General features: G+C 36.7%; 1 protein-coding gene and 1 non-coding gene across 2 annotated transcripts in view; one reads left to right on the top strand and one right to left on the bottom strand.

Annotated features, from left to right (window-relative positions):
• The window catches only part of MAPK10 (mitogen-activated protein kinase 10), a 324,165-nt gene that overhangs the window by 249,953 nt on the left and 61,179 nt on the right, over window positions 1-13,033 (bottom strand). The window lies entirely within an intron of this gene.
• LOC123324147 lies at window positions 365-469 on the top strand. The gene has a single exon (XR_006539639.1). It is a non-coding gene; the product is annotated as a U6 spliceosomal RNA (small nuclear RNA).

Raw genomic sequence — 13,033 nt, 5'->3', positions numbered from 1 at the left:
TGTTTTAAGGTAATCATATAACAAACTTAATACTAAGATTACTAAGATGCTCTTTAAAGTGCCTAAGCATTGAGATAAAAACTAATGATTATGTGACTATATGTCTAAGCGGAAGGTAACTTTTTAAAATGCTAAGTTCTTTTTGCAAAAGCAAAATACACAAGGATGAGGTACTAAATAACAAGATTACCATGTTCCAAGTTAATAAATATAAGAGCATTGCTAGAACTGTAGCACACTAAACACTAACCTATCATGAGTATGTACTTTTATTCTTTTTCTATTCTTAGCCACATTGTCATTATCACCCATTTATATTTCATTTTAACAAATAGCTTACCAAACGTTAAAAATTTTCACTGTCGTGCTCGCTTTGGCAGCACATATACTAAAATTAGAACAACAGAGAAGATTAGCATGGCCCCTGAGCAAGGATGACACGCAAATTTGTGAAGCACTCCATATTTTCAAAAACATTTTTTTTCACTGTCTGTTGGAGGCCTAGAGCAGATGTTACTATTTATCTTGAAGAGGAAACAAACACACACACACAAACAACATGTAATAGTACTCCTAAAGTGGCAAAAAATTAGAACAGTTTACAGATTGGCTCTCTAGTATAAGGAAGAAAGAGTTTAAATAATAATAAATTATATTAAACATATAAAATTCATTGTGTAAATATATATGAAACATGAAAGTATAAAATCACAATGGTTTTTAAATATGTACTTCAGCTATAAGCAAAGTGTACAAATTACAAAAGATCATGGGCTTACACAGGGACAACTGCAAAATGGTTTTCTTTAACAATAATTTGTCTACATCACTATTTTAGCACATTTTACACATATCAAATGACAGATGTACAATTTTATGTATGGAGAATTGTTCAAAAAACCTAAGCTAATAGGCAAACTGGCCTCAAGGCCTTACTAACAAATGTAGCTTTCAAGAACAGCAAAAGAAATGGCCTGGATACTCATTAAATAGAATTGACTATAATTCAGTAACTCCCTAGTGTGGTACTACATTTGGTATCAGAATAAGGATTGCCTTTGGCTATAGAGTTTACTCCAAACCATGGACAGAGTGGACTGCTCATCTTTCACTTAGCTTATTACACATCAGATGGAGCATTTAGTTATGTGTGGCTTAAGGAACAGATTATGTTCTAAATCACAAGAACTTGGTTACTGAAGAGCAAGAGTCTTAGTTATACGTGGTCTAGAAATCCACATGAGTTTTGCAATATAAGAAAACCTGCAATAAAAAATAAATAAAATCTACTAAATATTGGAAATGTTAACTTAGCAATATTATTAAAAGTAAAGAAAAACTATGATTAAAAAATAAAACAGAGCCACCATAACCAAGTAATCAATGTTAAAATCCTAATAATATAACATATTGATATTATATAACTCCCTGATAGAATGCACCAGAAAGGGCATTCTTCCTCCAAATTCATAACCTTAATCGAATCGTAAGAAAACATCAACAAGCCCAAATTGAAGAATGTTCTACAGAATACTTAACCATTATTCATTCAAAGTATCAAAGTCACAAGGAACTGGCACAGATTGGAGGTAAGGAGACATACATGGTAAGTAAATGCAATATAGGATCCTGGACTGGACCTTGGAACAGAAAAAGGACATTAGTGGAAAAACAGGAAATTGTTTAAAGTCTGTAGTTTGTTAATAGTGATGGGTCACTGGTAATTTCTTTGTTTTGTTCATTCTTCTATGGCTATGTGAAGTGTTAACTGCAGGGAAGCTGAGTGAAGACTACATATGGAAACTGTACTGTCTTTGCAAATCTCCTATAAATATAACATTATATCAAAATTACATGTTTAAAAAACACATGAATTTACAATACATAAAATATAGAGAAAAATTGGGCGCCTGGGTGGCTCAGTTGGTTAAGCGACTGCCTTCGGCTCAGGTCATGATCCTGGAGTCCCGGGATCGAGTCCCGCATCGGGCTCCCTGCTCGGCAGGGAGTCTGCTTCTCCCTCTGACCCTCCTCCCTCTCATGCTCTCTGTCTCTCATTCTCTCTCTCTCAAATAAATAAATAAAATCTTAAAAAAAAATAGAGAAAAATTGAAATTACATATTTTATCACCAAACAAATCAAACATTTGATTGTTGTTTTGCTGTTGATTTGATTTGTTATTTTCTCTTTTTCTGTCTTTCTTTCCTTTTCTTTATAGTAAAACCTCTGAACACTTGTCTTTGGTAAGGCTGACCAGTACTGAGAAGGGCACTCATTCGGCAACCTGAGTGCCTAGCTTCAGATTCTCTCTCTACCACTTACTGTGTGACTGGGGCAAACTACATCTAAAAAATAAAATTTAAATTTAAAAATTAAATTAAATAAATTAACTTCTTGTGCCCAGTTCCTTTACAAATGGGGAAAATAATATCTGCCCCATAGAGTTGCTGTAAGAATAAATGAATTGGGCGCCTGGGTGGCTCAGTTGGTTAAGCAACTGCCTTCGGCTCAGGTCATGATCCGGGAGTCCCAGGATCAAGTCCCGCATCGGGCTCCCTGCTCAGCAAGGAGCCTGCTTCTCCCTCTGACCCTCCCCCCTCTCATGTACTTTCTCTCATTCTCGCTCTCTCAAATAAATAAATAAATCTTTAAAAAAAAAGAATAAATGAATTAATATATGCAAAGCTACTTAGAACAGTGTACATAAAGTGAGCACCATTTGACAGAAGTTTGGAGGCAGAGTGACATCTCCCACTCTAGAAGGCAAAGAGGGATAACTCTTTCTCTCCCTTTACTCTCTTACTATAATGGAGCTGACATTACTGGAGGATGGCTCCAGTTGATCAGATACTTGTGACTGAAATTTTGACTCCTGAAAGTATAATGTGTGAAGGGGCAGCATTAGCAGAATCAAGCAAGCAAAAAGTTCCCAGGCCCAGCACTCCAGACAAACTCCCCGGATGGAAATCAGGCCGTGCTCTCAGCTGCCTACCTCTTTTTTGCTAGTCATCTTCCCCATGCCCCCCTAACTCCAGTGTTCCTGCTGCTCTGTGAGCCATTGTATGCCCTTCCAACAAATTGCCTTGCTGCTCAAGTTTGTAAATGCTGGGTTCTCTTATTTGTGGCCAACCACAAACATGCTGTGTGTGTGCCCTGATACTGCTAAGTCTGTGAGGAGAGGTGTCCTGAGTCTTCTTCTGAAAACACTGTCCTCAGATTACACTTTTACTAAAAAGGAATGAAGTTTCTTGAGTTGGTGTTTAAGACACTAAGTTAAAGGGAAAGGAAACCCTATCGGAATGTAGGCTTATTGAGGAAGGACCCACAGTTATTTCACCGTATCCCAATTGTCCATCATGCAAGTTCTCTCCAGGCCCAGGATGGAGAGCAAACAAAGGCGGAGGTCCACTATTCATGGAGATTTAATGGACAATGCAACTATTGATTAGAACGATGCAAAAAAAATGGCCCAGTTTGCATTTGCTCTCAAGACAACTCATTATACATTAAACACTAGAAGTCCAATCTGTATCCTTCAGTGGTGCCTCATAATAAGACTTTGATACTAGAGAACAGCCATGGGTATCTTTGTGTTTTGCATGTTGGAAAAATTATTTGGGAGGATAGAATAATTACTGAAAGGCCTAGATTACCACGTAAATGCAATATTACTTATATGATTGATGAGACCTCAGGAGAAATTCATTAGGCCTTATAAGAAAAACTCTTAATTAAAAATTCAGATTATTAGATTACAAACTTGGATTGGATAAGGTTTCATTAGAAACTACAAAACAATACTGAAATAGTTAATCATATGAAAGCACAAGCAAAAGTCTCCACTAGCATTTGTGAATGTAATGTACAATGAAAATGTACAATGCTATGCACTGCTAATCAAGAATCAAAAATTCTGATTAAGAATCATACCATTAGTGTCATATATTTAAAGATATTCCCTCATTGTGAACATTGTATTAATTTTTAAAATTCATCCTATTGTGAAAGACAATTATCATATGATCTCACTGATATGAGAAATTTGAGAAAATAAGACAGAGGATCATAGAGGAAGGGAGGGAAAAATGAAACAAGATGAAACCAGAGAGGGTGACAAACCATAGGAGACTCTCAACCTCAGGAAACAAACTGAGGGTTGCTGGAGTGGAGGGGGGTGGGAGGGACAGGGTGGCTGGGTGATGGACAGTGGGGAGGGTATGTGCTATGGTGAGCACTGTGAATTGTATAAGACGGATGAATCACAGACCTGTACCCCTGGGACAAATAATGTATTATATGTTAACAAAAAATAATAATAATAATAAATAAAATTCATCCTATTGTAATTCTGATAATTGCTTGGTTTTGTATTTTACTATGGACTTGCTAGATACTTATGCACCTGCAAACTGCTCAGAAAAAGGTGAAACAGAAATGGAGATAATTAAAAAACTATAGCACAACTATAAAGCAGTAGCAAAAATGAGAAATTGCAAGAGTAAATACAGTTCTAAAAAAAAACACTTAATTTTTCCCTAGTGCCAAAGAGAAGAGTACTCCTCCCCCTCCCTTTAGCATTTACCTTAGAAAACTTGATCAAATGCTTTCTCTGTCTTTTTGAGATGTATATACATTTTTTAAAAGATTAATAAACCTCACACTGGTTCTACATCCCAGGAATGCATTTCTCAGAGACCTCAGAGCAATTTCTTTGAAGTATGAACTTCTAGGAGGGTGGATGGCATTCCTTTCCCGGGCTCTGTGGGAATTTAAACCTCTGTGCTTGGCTTCTTGACGGTACTTCCTGCTTGTCATAAAGACACAAGTTGAGGTGCAAACTTCCAGTTATACAGTAAATGTTGTGGGGATGTAATGCACAGCATGGTGACTATAGTCAATAATATTGTACTGCATATTTGAAAGATGCTAAGAGAGCAGATCTTGAAAGTTCTCATCATAAGAAAAAAAAAAATGTAACTCTGTATGGTGCCAGATGGTAACTGGACTTATTGTGGTGATCATTTCACAATGTATACAAATACGAATTATTATGTTGTACACCTGAAACTAATATAATGTCAGATGTCAATTATACATGAATTAAGAAAAAAGATATAGGAAATCTTATTTTTTTCTTTCAATAAAGACAATTAGCATAAATGTAATGAATTGTATCTGCCTACCTAGCTATATTAAAGGGTGAGATTTCTTTCATTGCAATCTCCTCAGCAGATTGCATGTGATGTGCATCTCAGTCTGATTAATCTTAATTGTATTTCCCCAACCCAGCTTAGGGATACAGTGGGAATAATTCCTACAGAAGCTCATTAACTTCTCTCTGAATAAACCCCATGCCCAGTTGTGGAAAGCCATGTAGGGTAGGCCATCTGACACAGAAACATCAAATAAAACAAAAACTGATTAATAGAACCTACCAGCAGTGCTGGAAGGAAAAAATAAAACAAAACTTCTGAATAATGTGTTTTTTTATGTTCATTCAGTTATCACTCTGACACCAAAATAAGGAGCACTAGAAAGATGTAACGCCGGGCGCCTGGGTGGCTCAGTTGGTTAAGCCACTGCCTTCGGCTCAGGTCATGATCCTGGAGTCCCGGGATCGAGTCCCTGCTCGGCGGGGAGTCTGCTTCTCCCTCTGACCCTCCCCCCTCTCATGTGCTTTCTCTCTCTCATTCTCTCTCAAAATAAATAAAATCTTTAAAAAAAAAAAAGATGTAACGCCAAAACACAAGTGAATAGTGTTCCCATGACACAGTAGGCAGTGAACGACAAACACTTGAAGGAATTATAATATGGTAAAATATGGTAAACTAAATCTCCCAGAAGGCTGGAGCTATGCCAATTTTAACTCATTTTTTTACAACGTTCTATAAAAATGTCGAAAATTTTTCAATGTTAAAGCTGATGACATTGACAAGATTGAGTGATCATAAGGTTTGAGTGCCTAGATACGTGGTTTTGTACAATGGAGAACGACATGTATTCATGATGTTTTGTAAAGCTAGAAGCACTTTCTTTGATGATTAGTTGTTTGCAGTACAGGTCATCAAAGAAAGACATTGTCATGACTGTTTTTCTATTCTTCTGTACAATGTGTGTGAAATAAAGAACATTTCCCATATTGCAGACTGTAAAACACCAGTATCCCACAAGACATTATTTATATTCAGTGAGAAACAATAAAAAGCAAGGACGTTTTGTGGTTAAATAAATCTGAGAATTCCCTACTTGAAGGCTATGAGGAAACATACCATAAACAATCCCAGTTAATTAGAACCTCCCCAATTACTTGACCATGAATTCTCCTCCCCTTTCTTTTTACCCATTTAATAATAACAACAATAATAATGATGATGACAAAATAGCTATCACTTATTAGGCACTTATTATGTGTCACAGTTTTATGTACCACTTTACATGTAAGGCTCACTTAATCCTTATAAAAACCATATGAAGAACATACTATCATGGTTATCCCCATTTTACAAATGAAGAAACAGAGGTTTAGAAGAATTAAGTAATTCACCAAGGTCACCCAACTTGTGGTAGAGAAAGAACCTGAATCTAGAAAGACTACTTCTTAGCCACTTGCTCAGCTGCCTCCCCTTCCTTAGCAGAGGGTTGCGCATCCTCAGACCATTCATTACCTCAGGAAGGTTATTGCTTTCACTTCAATTCTTCTCATTTGCTTCTTTGAACAATTTCCATTCCATGCTTGGTCGGAGTATTGTTGCCTGGTTTCCACACTTATCAGCTGTGCTATCATCATTTCATTGTCCTTTCCCTCTGTTTTGGCTGTGCTTCTCAAGTTTGTCCTCCACAGTGCTCTGTGTCTCTATTCCCTCATCTAGAAAATTGTAAATAGAATAGTAATATTACCTGCCTCATAGGTTATTGTGAGGCTTAAACAAACTAAGACCTCCAGTGAAATGTCCTTTGAACAGCCATCTGGCCATAGCAGGAGCTCAGTGAATATTAAAATTTTAAAATTAATATTCACCACCTGTATTATTCTTGCTATTTTCCCCACTGATTCAGTCTCTACACAGTCAGCCTCTGGGTGATACAGAAACAATATACTGGTAACAGGTGTATAAGAGCATTTGACTGCCTAAAAATGTAGTGCATATACTCTGTAGGAGGATTATAAACCAGTTTTTGAGTTGGTAGATCTTTATTTCTGCCAAGGGTGAGAAGTAACAAAGAAACAAAAGGTCTTCATACCTACTTTCAGAAGAGCAAGATTTTTGCTCTTTCTTTCTTGCCATGCAGACTATCTGTTGCTTTTCTCAGTCTAGTTTCCATGGTCTTGCAATGGAAAGTCCCTTGGAATCTAGCAAAAATAGTCCTTGTTTTTGTTCCTGATGTGACTTTGTGTGTTTCCTTCTGTTTTTGTAGATATTTAAGTTGGAAGGTAGGAATGAATGCATTAGAGGAAGCCAGTGAGAGGCTATTTTTAACCAAAATCATGGAATCTTCTCTTAAAGGATATTCTTCAGGCAAAATTCGCATCTTCTAAAAGCACTTCTGAGATTTTTTTTACAGTTCCCTACTTAAAACTTGGAGATTTGCTTATTTGAAGAAAGCAGTTATATAAGTTCAGTGTTACTTCATGCATGAATTTCAGAGAAGCCTAAAATCTATATAGTTGCATCTACTTTTAAAGAACTATTGTGTAAGACTGATGAATCATAGACCTGTACCTGTGAAACAAATAATACATTATACGTTTAAAAAAAGAGAGGGAGAGAAGATAGTAGGAAGGGAAAAATGAAGGGGGGGAAATCAGAGGGGGAGATGAACCATGAGAGACTATGGACTCTGAGAAACAAACTGAGGGTTCTAGAGGGGAAGGGGGGTAGGGGATGGGTTAGCCTGGCGATGGGTATTAAAGAGGGCACGTACTGAATGGAGCACTGGGTGTTATACGCAAACAATGAATCATGGAACACTACATCAAAAACTAATGATGTAATGTATGGTGATTAACATAACATAATAAAATAAAATTTTAAAAAAAGATGTAACATCAATTAAAAAAAAAAAGAACTGTATGGGCTAACAAATCAAATCACTGTCAGTTGTCAGTTTGTATCCCTTGATCTGTACAGCAGTAAATTATAACTGTATTGCTTCCACCCTTTGGATCTAAAGCTGGCTTGCCCAGTGCTTGGGGCAGCATTGGCTCTCTAGCCTAGAGCAGTAGCTCTCACCAAGGGCTTTGGGGAGGTGTTCTTACAATTTATTCCCACAGAGATTCTGTTATTGTTCTCTCCCATGACTACCTAAAAAGTCAGTATTATTGCCTAGTAATGAATAATAATAACTACAGCAGCTAACACTTGAAGGGTTTACTCTGTGCCAGGCACTTTTCTAAGGGCTTTATATATATTAACTCACTTAATTTCATTCTCATAGCAGCCACATGAGGTAAATCCTATGATTAGCCCCATTTTAGAGATGAGGAAACCGAGGCAGAGAGAAGTGAAAAAATTTGTCCAAGGTCACACAGCTAATAAGTGGCAGGGCTAGTAAACGGCACAACAGAGATTCAAATCCAGGCAGCCTGGCTCCGGAGCTCTTGCTCTTAATCTCAAGGCCATGCTGAACGAGGGCAGTGTGGGACTCCTCATGGGTTAGGGAGGGAGGTCTTCGTCTCTACAGCCTGCTCCACTCCCAGCTCTCCACCTAAGAGTAGCCTGAGGCAGAGTAACCCTGTTGGTTTGTTGATGATACTTCTTGGTGTCAGTAAAGACTAATGAAAGGGAAATTTAAAGGCTGAACCCACAGGATTTGGAAATTGATGGATAGAGAGCGAGTTAGAGCCTGTTTGGTAGAATGCACTGTTAACAGAAATAGAGAATCATATCTGCCTTCAGGGAACTTCAGCTGCATTCAGGAAAGACCAGAGTGTAAACACACCATTTGAATTCAATGAAGAAAAGAGTATGATTTGCTCCAGGTGTTATAGTAGGACAAAGGAGGAGCACTTTACTAGCTGGGCAAGGAAAGATCATCAAGAAAGGCTTAAAATACCGAAGTCCATTTTCTAAGATTATAGACCAATAAATCCAGTATTCCCCCTTTACAATCAATCAACAAAAACTTTTTTAAAGTGTTGCCTCTGCTTGTCATAGTCAAATAGAAACACTGCAATTGCATTAGAGGTGATTCTAGTGTTAAATTTTCTAAGTATCTATTAATTTTAAACTATTTCTATCAAAATGTCTTACCCACAAACTTTTCGCTTTTTGTTGTTTTTGTTTTGTTACCAAAAATGGGCCACATAAACTCTACATGTAATCTAAATATATTCTTGCCCCTCTCTGTATGGTACTTTTAAGAATATTCATCACCGTATGAAAGTACTGAATTACTATATTACACATCTAAAACTAATATAACACTGTATGTTAACTAATGGGAATTAAAATAAAAACTTAAAATTAAAAAAAGAAAACCATGAATGGTATAGCTTTATAATCAGTAAATTGATTGTATTTCTGGGAATACTATAATAAAATTTTGTTAAAGCCTATTTAAAAAAAGGAATATTCATCACCAGATAGGAAACACGCTGCCATCCTTTTAGAAAAGAGTTGTGAGTAATGGTTTATTCTGCATTTCTAAACATCAGGTGTTCTAAAAAAAGCTTAAGAGAGTCAAGGTATTTTTATTGTCCCTAAATATTCCAGGCATAATGCAATTCTCACTGTTCAAATGCTTACATTAAAATTACTCCCATTAATCCACAAATTATATACTAATGCACAAATCTAACTAAACCTTTTTTTAAAGGGTGACTTTTTTTTTAAAGGGTGATGTGACCCTTTGTCATATCAGAAATAATCAAAATGATTCAAGTTAAGGATGGTCTTCAATAATGTTGGTGATATCTAGAATCAAGCTGTACCTTGAAATTTGTCTAAAAATCAGATCTACTGTGTCTGCATTGTTCACATTCCTGTGATAAAAAAAGAATTCACTGGATTGAATTGCTGAAGTTTCTAAATATACAGAAAAGAAAATCTCATATAAGAAAACACAAGAGAATGAAGAGGTAGGCTATGTACAGTTTCTGAGGTTACCACTGGAGACATGATCACCCAGATCAAGGAAGCTGAGTTAGGTATGGAAGACTGGCACAGTGAGGGAAGAACTGGAAGAACTGGTCTGCCGTCCAGGTGTCCCAACTCTAGCTCTAGTTTCGTCGCCTCCCGAGCTCTGGCCCTCAGCTTCAGCATGTATAAACTAAGGCATTGGACTAGACAATGACCAGTGTCAAACTGTGCAAAATCTGAGATCCTAAACTCTCTATTTGTTGTCTTACGGTCTTAAATTCTGCATTTTCTGTCGTGAAAAATTTGCATGCTTTTCACTATTAAAAATTATAGTCTAAAACCGCATATGGTTTTAGATTATCACTCAACTATTTTCTAAATCAGAAATGGAGTGCATTTTACCTAGTGCAAGATAGTTAATCACAACAATGTTACTAGCCTACTGCTTTGGGGAAACACCAGGGATTCCCTGAATTGCTTCTTTAGGGAACAATGAGACTAAGTAATCATTAATTCATTAATTCATTCAATACACTTTCATGAAGTACCCCTATGTGCCCAGTTCTTTTCTGAACATTGGCAAATCAGAGATGAATGTTAATAATCTTTTCCTTCCAGGGGCTCACAGTCCAATGAATGTGAGATATTACTTCCAATTAAAATACAGTTTTTTAAGTGCTAGGATAAGGCTGTAAATAGGAAACTATGGAAATTCAGAAGAGAGATTTTGATTCATTCATTCTACAAATATTTATCAAGCACCTGCTCTGTGCCAAGCACCACTGTAAATACCATGTTATATAGCAGTGAAAAATAAAAGTAAAAAAGATCCTGCCCTAGTTGTACAACAGAAAATAAACTCCCAAAATCAAATAATATACATGATATTGCTGTATACTGATGAAGGCTATTAAAAACAAATAAAATAAAACAAGGGGATATAGATTGCTAAAGGATTCCATTTTAGGCAGAGAAATCAGGGATAGCCTCTGTGTTGATGTGACATTGGGACAGCCATGAATGAAACAAAGGAACACTAAGGATATCCCAGTGAGTGCTCCAGGCAAAGAGAGCATCTAAGGAAAAGCCCTGAGGCAAGAACCCCCTTAGCATGGGAGTGGAGAGAGACAGGGAAGGTTACAGAGTCCCAAAGCAGCTAAGGACTAGATCATGTGGGGCCTGCTGCACATCACAAGGAGGCGTGATTTTCTTCTGGGAGGATGGAAAGTCACTAAAGGTTTTTGCAGATGACATGATCACATTTTTATTTGTAAAGAATGACTCTAGATGCTGTATGGAGAATAAACTATAAAGAGGCAGAAGCAGAGAATAAGAGTGGAAGCACAGAGAAAAATTTCAGGAGGTAATTATTATATTTATGTTATGATACACATATATGTGTGATTAAATGATATTCTAGGGTATATTAATATATAATGACAAATTATATTTTCATGTTTATGTTTATAACATTATATAAGTCACATATATATAACCATATTATTTGTACTAAAATATAACATTCTTATATTCCAAGATTATCATTACATTCAAATATATTTTATATATAATATATTATATAATTATAATATGTAATCCATGTTGTATTATTATACTGTTCTTTATTTTAGTATTTTTAGAAAAAGATGATGATGCCTTAGAGTAGAGGAAGTAGCTGTCAAGGCAGAAAGAAGTCCTATTTGTGGGAAATATTTTGCAGTTAGATCTAACAGGGCTTGCCAATGGTTTTTCTGTGAGCTGTGAGAGAATAAAGGCATTGTGGAAGACTCCTAAGTTTTAGCTTGAGCAACTACGTGAATAATTATACCATTTGCTAAAATAACAAAGAATAAGGGGAAGAAGGTATTAAGAGTGGGGCTGAAAATGAAAAGTTTTATTTTGGATATAATAAATTTGGGATGAGTGTATATGAGATATTAATTATGTATACAGGACTGGATAGAATGGTCAAAGAAGTCAGGGTTGGAAACACAGATTTGGGTTATTTATGTGTATTTAGCCACAGGATTGGGTGAGCGAGTACAGGATGTGAAAGGGAAGAAAAGAATTATGATAATTGAGCTATCAAGTACTCTAACATTTCAAAACCATGAGATCGAGAAACCAGCAAAGGAGCCATCAGTTGGACGAGAGAAAACCTGGGCGAGTGACGCAGGTAGCAGGGTGACCTGCTCCATCAAGACCTGCTAAGGAGGATGATGAGTCCCATGAGAACTAAGAATTGGCCAGAGGATTTACCAGCTGCTGCTTCTCCCTGAGATGCTATTCCAGTTGTGCACACAGCCAACAGTCTCTCTTTCCTCAGCTCTTTACCCAAAGTTACCTTCTCAGTGATGCTGGCAATGGCCACCCTACCAAAAATGTCAACCCGATCTCCCAGTTACCTGTATCCCCTTTCCCAGCTTTATTTCATCTCCTTAGCACTTTATCACTATTAGTAGACTAGATGTTTTACATTGTCTATTTCGCTCATTGGGATAAATCCATAAAGGCAGGAATTTGAGACTGTTGAACTTAGTGCTGTTTCCTCAGCACCTAGAATAGTGCCTGCTACCCAGCTGGCCCTCAGCAGCCCAATAAATTCTGACTGAATGAACGAACAAAGCCATCAACCACCACACCAGATCTGGGAGCTTTAAAAAGTTGGCCTTTTTCCTTCGTTTTTTAATCAATTAGACTCATCTTCCTGCAGTGAAAAGTAAATGTGTAAAAGAAAGAGATACTTGCATGTTTCTTAAAAATGTTAAAAGACTAGCTTGCAAAATGTCTATCAGACATTGTGTAAACTATTGTAGACTTTGATGACGCAAGAATATACAAGGCAGCGTGACCACTCTCAAGGAACATTCAGTCTGGTGGTAAATGAAAACTCGTAAATGGGAAAACTACAGCATAGCATCATAAGTGCAAACATAGGTAAGGTCACTAGAGG

This window comes from Neomonachus schauinslandi, chromosome 2, assembly GCF_002201575.2.
Source record: "Neomonachus schauinslandi chromosome 2, ASM220157v2, whole genome shotgun sequence".
In the NCBI taxonomy this organism is placed as follows: domain Eukaryota; kingdom Metazoa; phylum Chordata; class Mammalia; order Carnivora; family Phocidae; genus Neomonachus; species Neomonachus schauinslandi.
Note: the sequence above shows the minus strand (reverse complement) of the source record. Positions and strands in the feature narration are given on the sequence as shown.